The following is a 12,290-nucleotide window of genomic DNA, read 5'->3' as shown; positions in this document are numbered from 1 at the left end:
GGAGGAAAGAGGGGGATGAGAAATTGAGGCGGGGGAAGGATAGAGTAGTACTACTTGTAGGTAAAGAGGGGAAACAGAGAGGGGGAGACATGCGAGAGACAGATGAGAAGAATGAATGGAGAGATGAGAGGGGAAGATAAAGGAGGGGCGAGAAGGAATGGTCAAAGACAAATAACGATAAGAATAGCAAATGCAAAAAAAAAAAACCCAAAACAAATAATCACTCCAAAAGAGGCAGCTATGGGAAATGGAAGGATAAATTTAGGCAGAGAAGAAGCAGGAAAAGACTTAACATAAGGGAGGGGAAAAACTGCGATGACAGAGTGGCAAAGCATCTGACCCAGCAACGACTGTGGACAAACTCACAGATGTGACAATCTCCCCTGAGTATAAAGTCAACACACAAACACACAGCCTGGAGGTGAAATCTGGCTATCAAATATTGCATTTGAACTCCAGCGCAGCGTGGAACATTTCAGCTGGAATGAGATCTATTGCTGTCACATCTGGCACACTGACATCCAAGCACAGACAGACACACTGAAAAAACCCCAAAAGAACAACACCCTCCCCCTAGAAAATAATGGATTTAATGTACCAGAGTGGATAGGAAACTGATTTAGACACTTAACCTTTCAACAAGGTGCACAAGGCATGAGTGAGTACAACAGGTAATAAAGTTATGAGCCTTCTAAAGCACAGTGTATAATGGATACATGATCAAGGAAATTATATTTCTAAGTGGAATTGAGATATCCCAGCTGAACCGATATTGGATCCAGTCATGACCTTATTACTATAAGTGGATCTGTTATTGGCAAGATGCGGCCAATCCACACTAAAGTCATTTTCTTCGTTTGTCAGTGCAAAAATTGACTGTCTGTAGTGCTAAACCTGAAATTAAGTAACACCTACAACTGATTACTGTGAGTGGTGGTAACAAGAACGATGTACTGAGGCATAAGAATTGCAAAAAGTCCTCCAAATGAAATGACAAAATATGTAATTGATAATCTTGTTCCACAACAATGCATTTCTACATTTTCTAATAAACAGCTCCTGTCAGCAGGGCAACATTATTATTTGTTTTCTTATTTCAGTAACAAATAACTGACGGAAAAAAAATGTTTTCTAAACTGCTACATGGTTCAGATGTTAAGAGGAAAAGTGCAATATATATTTAAATACAATAACTACTAACAGATATAGAAGGCTCATGGTCATGGCTAGGGAGGAAGCAATATTAAGTTTTTATAGGAAACGGGATGAGAACAATGGTCTTGTGATACCATGAACCCAATCTCAATGTCCACACTCAAAGACTTGCAGACTTTGAAGTTCGTTACAGCTAAATCTGTGAGGTTTTAGGGCTATCCCACTGTCAAACAGTCAGGTGCACAAGGGCTCTTTGGCAAACATTTTGAGTCCTGTTTGCATACTGCATTTGTGCAGACTGTGCCTTTGCCAAGTTCATTGTGATTTCGCTTTAAACACACTGTTGCAGAAAGAAAGAAGAAAAGCAAAGTTTATGCATAAATCTTTTTTTATTTTTCTTCTTTCTTTTTTTTTTACATTTTTGTTTGATGATGAAGTTTGAAAAAACTGATAAATTATTTAAAATAACTTCTTCTTTCCACTCTGCAAGGTAGGAGACAGGAAGATTTCAAATGACAGTTAAAGTACAGAGTTGGTAACTTGCGTTTCTTTGCCAAGGCAGGCAAGTGTTTTGGGAAAGTAATGTCGTCTACTCACTAATCCATTCAGTAGTGCTATACAAAAAGGCAACCGAGTTCATGTTCAGTGTCAGAAACTGGGCAATCACTGTCAACTGTTTCCATTATTCTAAAGCAGACATTTAATTTGTGATGTCAAGCAAGGAACAAGTGTTCATTAAAATAAATGTCTTCACAGGTGCTGTTCTATAAATAATCTACATAACGCATTGTATGCTCACTAGATACGTCATTAGGTGCATCTGTTCAACTACTTTAAAATGGAAATATCTGATCAGCCAGTGACATGATAGCAATTCAGCGCATTTAGGCACATAGATATGGTCAAGACGACCTGCTGAAGTTCAAATTGGCCATCGGAGTGAGGAAGATTTAACCGACTTTGAATGTGGCATTGTTATTTGTTCCAGATGGGCTGATCTGAGCTGTGTACTGGGATTTTACCACACAAACACCTCTAGGGTTTACAGCAGGGATGTCACACTCATTTTACACTGAAGGGCACATATAGCCCACTTTGATCTTAAGTGGGGTGGTGATGAGTGAAACTCACCTCTCAGTCTTCACCTACACATTTAATCCCTCAGATATCTTAATATAAGATAAAGAAGGGTAATCTTGACACCACATCTCAGTTTTTCTACATCATAAATGTGTAAATTGAGAGAAAATCAGCAGGAAAAGCTGCAAAACTTCTAAAAAATAAAGTTAAAAAATGTATGCCCGCTTTCATATTTTCCAAAGCCGTCCAGTGGGAGTCGTTGCCAGGCCAATTCTTTCCCACAGGCCTTGTGTTTGAAACGCTGGCTTAGACAGAATTGTCTAAAAAAAAAAAAAAAAGAGTAGATATCTACAAATGCCATGTTGATACCAGAGGTTAGAGGAAAATGACCAGACTGCTTCAAGCTGACAGGAAGGTAAAGTAACTCAAATAACCATTTGTTACAACCAAGGAGAGTAGAAGAGTGAGAGAGAATGCAGAAGAGCATCTCTGAAGACTTAACACACTGAACCTTGAAGTAGATGGGCTACAGCAGCAGAAGACTACACCATGTACTACTATTGTCAGCTAAGAACAAAAAACTGAGACTCATCAAAATTGGACAACAGATGGCTGGAAAAACATCGTCATGTGGTGACTCTTGGTTTCTGCTGTAACATTCAGATGGTTGGATCAAAATTTGGTGTAAACAACAAGAAAGTATAAATCCAGCCTGCCTTGTATTAATGGTACAGGCTGCTGCTGCTGGTGTAATGATGTGAGGGATATCTTCTTGCCACACTTTGGGTGTCTTAGTTGCAACATAATTCCCTACCTGAGTATTGTCGCTGACAACCCTTTATAGCCACAGTGTACCCATCTCCTAATAGGTGCTGCAGCAGTCAAGAATTTCAAATCATCTCAAACTGGTTTCTTGAACAACAGTGAGTTCACTGGACTCACATGACCTCCACAGTCACCAGATCTCCATCCAACAGATCATCTTTGAGATGTGATGAACGGGAGATTCACAACATGGACGTGCAGTTGATAAATCTGCAGCAACTGTGTGATGCTGTCATGTCAATAAGGAACAGAATCTCTGAGGCATGTTTCCAGCACCTTACTGAATCTATGCCATGAAGAATTAGAGCAGTTATGACGACAAATGGGGATCCAGCTCAGTGCTAGTAATGTTTAGGTAATGAAGGGGCTAGTGAGTGTATTAACTTAAATAGAATACGCAACATAACTTTCTAAATACTGTGATATATTCAGGCCAAACTCTCAAATACAGTCAGAGTCAAATCAAGGATAAAAGTGCTACAGCTCAAGGCTGGTCATACCTATCTGTCATTATCTCTTACCTAAAGCATTATTATCCCTGTCATATACCAAGACGTTGCTTCTCTCCTCAATATTTGTTCAAACATGATGGCTCTGTGAGTCCAGGAATATTCTAAGGCACTGACTTTTGATCTTACTGTTGCTTCTAATAATGGTAACAAAGTTTAGCTTGCTTCACTGTTGCACTGTTTGCATCCCCGTACGCACTGATTTGGTGACTTGTAAGTCAAAATATGTCTAGACATCCAGGTAACTGTAAAATCAGAGTGGGCTAAATTTGGTTGAGAAGTGAGGTTTTTTGTAGACATCTGAAATGAATGCAGCACATCCTTTGTTTCAACGGCTTTTCACATTATATGTTTTCATGTAGTGCAGAAAAAAAAAAGATTATGCCTTTATAATAAAAGTTATGCAGAACTCAAACAGGAATTTGCATTTACTAAGCCAGGCAAAAGATAGAGGACTCAAATGCAGGAAACCAGCAGATAATTTTAAAACTGAGAGCTTTTGATATGAAGAAATGCTGATTTGATTATTGCTGCTGAAAAACTGGGAAAAAAATCTAATTAAAGAGCAGAAGTAAAACCAACTGGGTTGAGTGATTGATGAGTGATTTCAAAAGAAAATAAAACGTAAGCAAACAGAACCACCTAACAGCAACGGCAGCAAACAAGTAAGACTTCTCTGTGAATCATTTTTAGTTTTAAACTTTTAAAGTACATTTAAATGACAAATTCACACTTTACATGACAATGCCAGGAGACACTGCAATTGTTTCTTGTCAATGACGGCCCTTAGCGACCAATTACCAACTGACGCTGCCATCTCTCGAGCCAGGCCATTACTGCGGCTTAAAACAGAATGGCTTTCACAACTTATCTAACAAGCTGCAACTACAATGGCTGGAAATGAAGCAAACTGTTAATTTTAATGAATTTTCACTTTCAGTTTGACACTGCCTCCACTCTAGCTGTAAATTTGGGAAGAGATTTCATCTCCCAAAACCATTTTCTTGGGTCCAACATAGACACCTGAATCACAGCTCTTTTTTCAGTTGATACTCATCCTCTGTAATTACAAAAATCTGGTTTTAAGAAAGGCTCAGAGCAAGAAAAAAAAATTAAAAATTAGACTACTTTTTCCATCTTCTTCGTATTACTCCTCCTTGGGTCCTTGTATTGCCTATTCATTAATCCTCCCACAACGCTCGGTGGCCCGATCATTTTTCAACTGAGAAGCTGTTTCATGTCACCGTAGAAGATGAATCAGTTACTTTGGTGAAGTGAAGGGGGTTAAATGGGCTGGACCCGGGGAAATGCTTGTACTGATTTTGAAAATCATTTTACTAAGCTTTCAGGAGGCTTTAAGGTTTGAATGTGTCTCAGATGGCCAATGACTGAAAGCAATGATTGACAGTTCACTTGCCTGCTGCTATTCCCTGGCCCCTAAACGCATCATGTCAGTGATACTCCCACCACCATCGCCAATACTCATGTATCGATGCTCCAGGAGTTATGCTTTGAGAACGTCTGGATGCAAATTTGACTAGAATTTGATATCTGTCCATGTCACAGAGTAGCTAGAGGAGCCAATATTATCTTTGATGGGGTTATTTTATTTATATTAAATATATTCAGGATGAGGTGGAAAGTTGGATTTATACACTGAACAAAAATATAAACGCAACACTTTTGTTTTTGCTCCCATTCCCCATGGGATGGACGTAGAGACCTAAAATTCATTCCAGATACACAATATAACCATCCCTCCCAAACAGTGGTCACAAATCAGTCCAAATGTGTGGTAGTGGGCACATCTGCTATATTGAGATAATCCATCCCACCTCACAGGTGTGCCACATCAGGATGCTGATCTGACATCATGAGTAGTGCACAGGTGTACCTCAGACTGCCCACAACAAAAGGCCACCCTGGAATGTGCAGTTTTGTCTCACAGCAAAATGCCACAGATGCCACAAGCAATGAGGGAGCGTGCAATTGGCATGCTGACAGCAGGAATGTCAACCAGATCTGTCGCCCGTGCATTGAATGTTCATTTCTCAACCATAAGCCGTCTCCACAGGCGTTTCAGAGAATATGGCAGCACATCCAACCGGCCTCACAACCGCAGACCTCGTGTAACCACACCAGCCCAGGACCTCCACATCCAGCAGGTTCACCTCCAAGATCGTCTGAGACCAGCCACCCAGACAGCTGCTGGAACAATTGGTTTGCACAACCAAACAATTTCTGCACAAACTGTCAGAAACCGTCTCAGGGACGCTCAACTGCATGCCCGTCGTCCTCATCGGGGTCTTGACCTGACTCCAGCTCGTCGCCGTAACAGACTTGTGTGGGCAAATGCTCACATTCGATGGCGTCTGGCACGTTGGAGAGGTGTGCGCTTCACGGATGAATCATGGTTCACATTGTTCAGGGCAGATGGCAGCTGAGAATGTCCCAGTTCTTGCATGGCCAGCATACTCACCGGACATGTCACCCATTGAGCATGTTCGGGATGTGCTTGACCGGCGTATACGACAGCGTGTACCAGTTCCCACGAATATCCAACAACCTCGCACAGCCATTGAAGTGGAGTGGACCAACATTCCACAGGCCACAATTGACAATCTGATAGACTCCATGCGACCATGTGTTGCACTGCATGAGGCAAATGGTGGTCACACCAGATACTGACCGGTTCTGGGTCCCCAGACCCCCAATAGCGCAAAAAACTGCACATTCCAGGGTGGCCTTTTGTTGTGGGCAGTCTGAGGTACACCTGTGCACTACTCATGATGTCAGATCAGCATCCTGATGTGGCACACCTGTGAGGTGGGATGGATTATCTCAATATAGCAGATGTGCCCACTACCACACATTTGGACTGATTTGTGACCACTGTTTGGGAGGGATGGTTATATTGTGTATCTGGAATGAATTTTAGGTCTCTACGTCCATCCCATGGAGAATGGGAGCAAAAACAATAGTGTTGCGTTTATATTTTTGTTCAGTGTATATACTTACAACATACTAATCTCCAAATCAGTCACACTGTGAAGCTTCTCTGTATTTAAAAGTTTGGTAAACAACAAAATCCTGATTAAGCTCCTCATACAATAATTGTCACTTCATTTTTAATCAGCTGAGGTCTTTGCAGTGAGTGTCCAACAGAGTGTTTCTGTTTGCTTGGAATCTGACAGTCTGTGTGATATAATTAGCAGGGTAGTGGTTATCTGAGATAGTGCTCCTTTTTTTATCCCCATCTTAACCATCCATCCCATCTGAAGGTGTTTAAAGGGCAGTTTGAGAAATCACAGATGAAAGGGTTTTGGGGTTTGTTTGTTTTTTTGCCTAAATTGTTTATGTGTCATACAAATGAGAAGGTGGCAGCTCTAATGCATCCCGAGGGATATAATGACAAACATTTACTTGGGAGAATTTTAATCTACAATAAATGGTGACACCCTCACACATGCGTGCACACGTAGACTATAATAAAATGTTGGGTTAATCAGTCTTACTTGATTAGCCTCTGTGAGGCATAGTTTGCCCGAGGCCAGACACACCAAGTAATTGAAATACCTCCATATTTAGACGTCTACCTGGGCAATTATTCCTCTCAAAACTGATTAAAATGTCTAAGAGAGTGCGGGGGGGGGGGGGGGGGGGGGTGTAATATGTGTGTGCGAAAGCGTGCAGCGAAGGAGACACAGAGGAGGTCATTGACAAATGGTGCTCAAAATTGGCTAGTGTGTTTCCAATTAGATAAGTGAAATAAGAGATCCATTTGCATAGATCATTAGCTTTTGAGGATATTTTTAATACGGCGATGGGGGACAAAAACAGTTTCTACTGAAGCCGAGTCCTTTCAGTATAAACTACAGAGACCAGCTAATGAACAGTTTTCTTTAGAAAGTGCACACAACCCGGTGACACTGACGGATCAAAAATGTTGTCTGTTTGGAGGAAATGAGATGTACTAATTTATGTTTTTGGGAGACATCGGCAGCATCCGAATGCTAAGTTTGGGAGTCTCTCTCTTTTACTCGTGTGACATTTAATGATAGGGACTAAAGTTAGGATCAACCAGAAAAGCTAGATCTGTTACAGTTTATATTTAACAAATACATGATGAAAGTGCCAAAAACTACTGGAAGGATATCATTAGTCTTAGTTGTTAAATGATCGTGTGTAGGTTAAAAAAAATGTAGCTGATCTGTTTACAGCTCATTAAATCAAATGTGTTTAAGGTCTTTAAGGCACAAAATTGACCATTTTAAATTTCGACAAACTTTAGATTGAAGCGATTAAGCAGCACACCTGTAGAGGGCAGTGCAAGGTAAGACATGCAACTAGCAAAACAGCAGTCAACAATGCTGTTCAACTCTTGGCATGCTCTTTCCTTGTTACTGTCCTTGATTTAATTCAGCTGCAGGGAGCAGTTTGAGAGAAATGAAAGATCACAAGCTATTAATGATTTCCAATGCCATCTCTCTCTCTCACAAGCGCGCATTCCCTGCAAGATCCGCGGTTGATATTATGGCATTGTCTAAGATCAAAGCAGCAGCAGACCAAACAGCATTAAAGTTGTACTTTGAACCTTCTGACACGCAGCTTTCATGCCTTTTTCTAATGCATCCTGTGTTTGTGAGTGGTGTAAAGCAGTCAATCTAAATTGGGTTTGCATCGCTGACAACAATCCTCTAAACCTATTTCTATCAAGTCATGAAACCTCTGCTCTGCCTTTTCCTGCCAGGAGCCAAATCAGGAAAACATCCTGTGGGTCGATACAACAGAAAAAAAAGGGGAAAAAAACTTTATCAGCTAAGAGGGTTGGAATCTCAGCACTCCGAAGGTTTGGTTTCAGCTGTGGAAAGATTTGTTTCTAAAACAACCACTAAAACAACTCTTAAGTTTAAATTAGTGCCACAGCAACTATATTACGGAGCAAACCAACTACTTTCTCAGCCAAACAACACATTACTATGCTGGAACACAAGACAGTGAAACATGTACTTTGAGGACAGCTCAGCCAGCGTGCAGCAACTTACAGGAAAGTTATCCCAAATGCTTACTGGTATCCTGCCATGAATAAAGATCAAATTGGCAGTTAAATCAATGGCAGAACGACAGCAGCCTGTAGCCTTATTCTGTTGTTGTAGGACAGGGTAAACAATAGTCACTGTCTGTCCAACACAAATGTTTTATACTCGTGAATCCTGCTGCCAGGTTTCTGTGGCCTTGTTAATACTGTAATGTAAGAATCATGAGAATCAGAGAAATTTTTAAAAAGATAAGAATAAATAGAGAGCTGCACCATCAGGCAGCGCTTTCAGTCTTTACTCCAATTTACATTCAGCCCATTGGGGTCAAAACCAAGCAAGACACAGTAATAAAACTACAGATGTGTGGCTGAGACCTGAATTATTCACGACCATTTGCCCTGATGGTTACCTCTTATATTCTAATACATGAAAGGAAAGTGCAGCTTTACCACAAGTAATGTCTGCGGCCTAATTAAGTAGTTTTAGGAGTAATTGTTCTTACCATAACCACAGCTTACTGTCTTCTATCCCAGCATAACCATTGCCATCTCAGAAAACTATGTCTTATATTTTAACAGCGCCTGTGTTCAACTGCTATATGGGTTCTTATACCAAAGAGCAGGGATGTCAAATTCCTTTTAAGGTGGGCCACATACAGCCTATCTTGATCTTGAGTGGGCCAGACTGTGGAAAATTCCATTTCCCATTCAGTTCCAGGTGCATTTGCAGTTTTTGTGAGTTCTTATTTTATTTATTTATTTTAGTGTGGACACATTGGAAGGAAAACTGAAATTTCTAGAGTAAATGGTTAAAAAAGGGAACTTTTCTATAATTAAATTGTTTAGCTCTCACTTCATTAGTTTGGTGTAGTATGAATGGCCATGGGGGAGGTCTTTATCCCTAGTGCAAGCTTTAAAATGTATGAAAATACAGTTAAAAGTAAAGATTTTATAGCCACCATAAGATTTTTCAAAGATGTCCACTGGGCTGGATTGGAGTCTTTGCTGGAACATTTCTGCCCCCCAGGCCTTATGTTTGACATCCTTGCCATAAAGCAAGATACAGTCTATTCAGCTGCTGCTTATCAGCTGGTTCAAGGTAGCTCTAAAGAGGATCATCATTTTGTATTTTGATTCAAAACAAAAACCAGGTTTAGTCTGTCTGACAGATCTGCTACAGCGGGGTGGGTGAATATTTCATCAAATATTGCTGGTTTCTTTTGTGCCTGATAAACTGCTGAAGCAACTCAGAAAAATCAAATTCATCTTGAAAACAGCACAGCCGAACATTAACGGGTTAAGCTGCTTGGCGTAAAATGGTCTTCAAATATGAAGCTAAGCCGCGCTAATGCAAATCTTTCAAATTACAAAAAAATGACAGATTTTTTTTCAAGGTTAGGTTTGTGTGTGTGTGTGTGTGTGTGTGTGTGTGTGTGTGTGTGTGTGTGTGTGTGTGTGTGTGTGTGTGTGTGTGTGTGTATTCATTAGTTTGTTCTCAATGTTATCATCTTTCTCCAGACGTGTGTCAGAGGAAGAGCAACGGAACGTCTACAGCTTCTGTTCTTTTATTCACAGAGCACCTGCCATACAAATACAGTCTCTCATTTACACACACACACACACACACACACACACACGCGCACGCACGCACGCACGCACGCACGCACGCACACACACACACACACACAACTGCCATAATGAAATCAGGGGATGGGGAGCCAGAGAACGAAGACAGACATTGACAAAAGCAGAGAGGAGGAAGAAAAAATGAAGAAAAAAAGAGAGATGGAGTGAGGGAAGGATGCAGAGGAACAGAGAGAGTTGCGTATTAAATATCCCCTGTCTGATCCTCCCGTGTCCCAGGCTCTCATCGTCTTCCTGGCTAGCCATCAGAGGGGCAGAGACAGAAAGAGGCTCAGGCAAGGTCAACAAGGACAGTCTCCTTGATCCTCATTGCACTTTTATTGCAGTTTATAAAGTTTGCCACAATCGGAATGATCCTTGTCCAAACCATTGATAAAGTGTCTTAACTGCTATAGTTTTTTCAATTTCTCCAAAAGAGCCCAATGAAAAGTCTTTCAACAATTCACTGCTGCAAAATGTATGACTTTCGGATAACATTTTTAAATGTGCTTTTGGTATGATATAATATAGGGATGGTTTTAGCGTTCACAGACCCTTATACTGGGTGTGAAGCAACACAACTTACTCTTAATGGACTGAATGGACTGCAAACACACACACAAACCCCCATCTGCCCTCATTGTAATTGCCCTTGTGTTGATAGGTAAGCTAATAGACAATGCGCCTGTGTGTGTGTGTGTGTGTGTGTGTGTGTGTGTGTGTGTGTGTGTGTGTGTGTGTGTGTGCGCGCGCATGTGCATGCATATGTGCTTGTGCTTAGACATAGATAGGTCTTCTGCTGACCGCTAAGCTTTTTACCTGCTCTTATCCATCTCCTTCATGTTGTCATCATACTTCCTTTCCATCAAATAGACACACACCAACCACACACTGGCCAAATATCCTCTTAAGCATGAAAAAGATGATTTGCTGAGCCTCACTGTAGACAGGAAGAGGATGTTGTTCTATAATGGACCTAAGATATAGTGCTTACCAGAGAAAAATATGCACATACAAATATCTGGCCATTCAGAGTTAGAAACCTATAGATTGTTATATAGATTATCCATTATTATATAGTTTATAATACATTTAGTGAATGTATATGTTTTATTGTTATCACATCCATCTTCTTTTGAGAGAAGTGTACTAGAAAATACAGTATTTACACAGTTTTTTAAAATCTTTTATGTCTTATTTAAATGATTAGACCTGTTAGTGATGGTAATATTGCACTGAAATGTATGTAATTGAGCAATAAGAAGCAGGAAACTGGGTGACATAATGTGGAAATCAATGCCTATTAAACAAAACCAATTAGTAGGTGCATTGTAACATACTGGTAACAATATAATATCCTGCTTAAAATTTTTTTTATTAGTACATTAGTACAAAGGCATATAAACTTTCATATGGTCAGGATATTGAAGTATAAAATCTTTTTGTTTTTTCCAGTTGTAGGTCTTATGATGAGAGCAGAGCAGTTTACTCTTCTATCTATCTGGTAGTGACAGTGAAGTACCATCCACATTTAACAAATACAGATATGTTTGTCTGGTCTGAGGTTTTCAGCTGTAGAAATATTACTATAAAATCGAGGAAAAACGTATAGTTTTGCATTTTGCAGCCCTGGTTGCTTGTTATTACAAATACATTATCACGTATTTCTATATAACTATAACATTACTCAAAGTTTGCTTTATTATATTATTACATGGAATTCACATGGTATTTCTTATAAACTACCAAACATGTAGTATCAGGTAATAAGCCACTGTATTTACATGGTTATCTTCAATGAAAGAATGCTGCAGACAGAAGGTGGGATTAATTCCAGCAATATAATATCCAATACTGTTATATGTAACCTCATTTTAATGAGGTCACAACTGCTTTAAAGTCAGGTTATAAAATGTTAATGCACAGACGTAACAGTTATTTGGGTAGCAGTTTGCAATAGTGATAGCAGGATATATTACTGTACTCTTACTAAATTTGTTTCCACATTATTTTCTATGTAACCCAGTCACACAGATTTAGGTGTAATATTACTCAGTTAT

The 12,290-nt window shown here is 39.9% G+C and overlaps 1 protein-coding gene across 3 annotated transcripts in view; it reads right to left on the bottom strand.

Moving 5' to 3' along the window:
• Positions 1-12,290, bottom strand: part of LOC308387920 (A-type potassium channel modulatory protein KCNIP2-like) — a 130,042-nt gene that overhangs the window by 10,800 nt on the left and 106,952 nt on the right. The window lies entirely within an intron of this gene.

Source organism: Rhamphochromis sp. 'chilingali' (assembly GCF_963969265.1).
Source record: "Rhamphochromis sp. 'chilingali' genome assembly, chromosome: 20".
Taxonomy (NCBI): domain Eukaryota; kingdom Metazoa; phylum Chordata; class Actinopteri; order Cichliformes; family Cichlidae; genus Rhamphochromis; species Rhamphochromis sp. 'chilingali'.
This window is presented reverse-complemented; position numbering and strand designations above follow the sequence as displayed.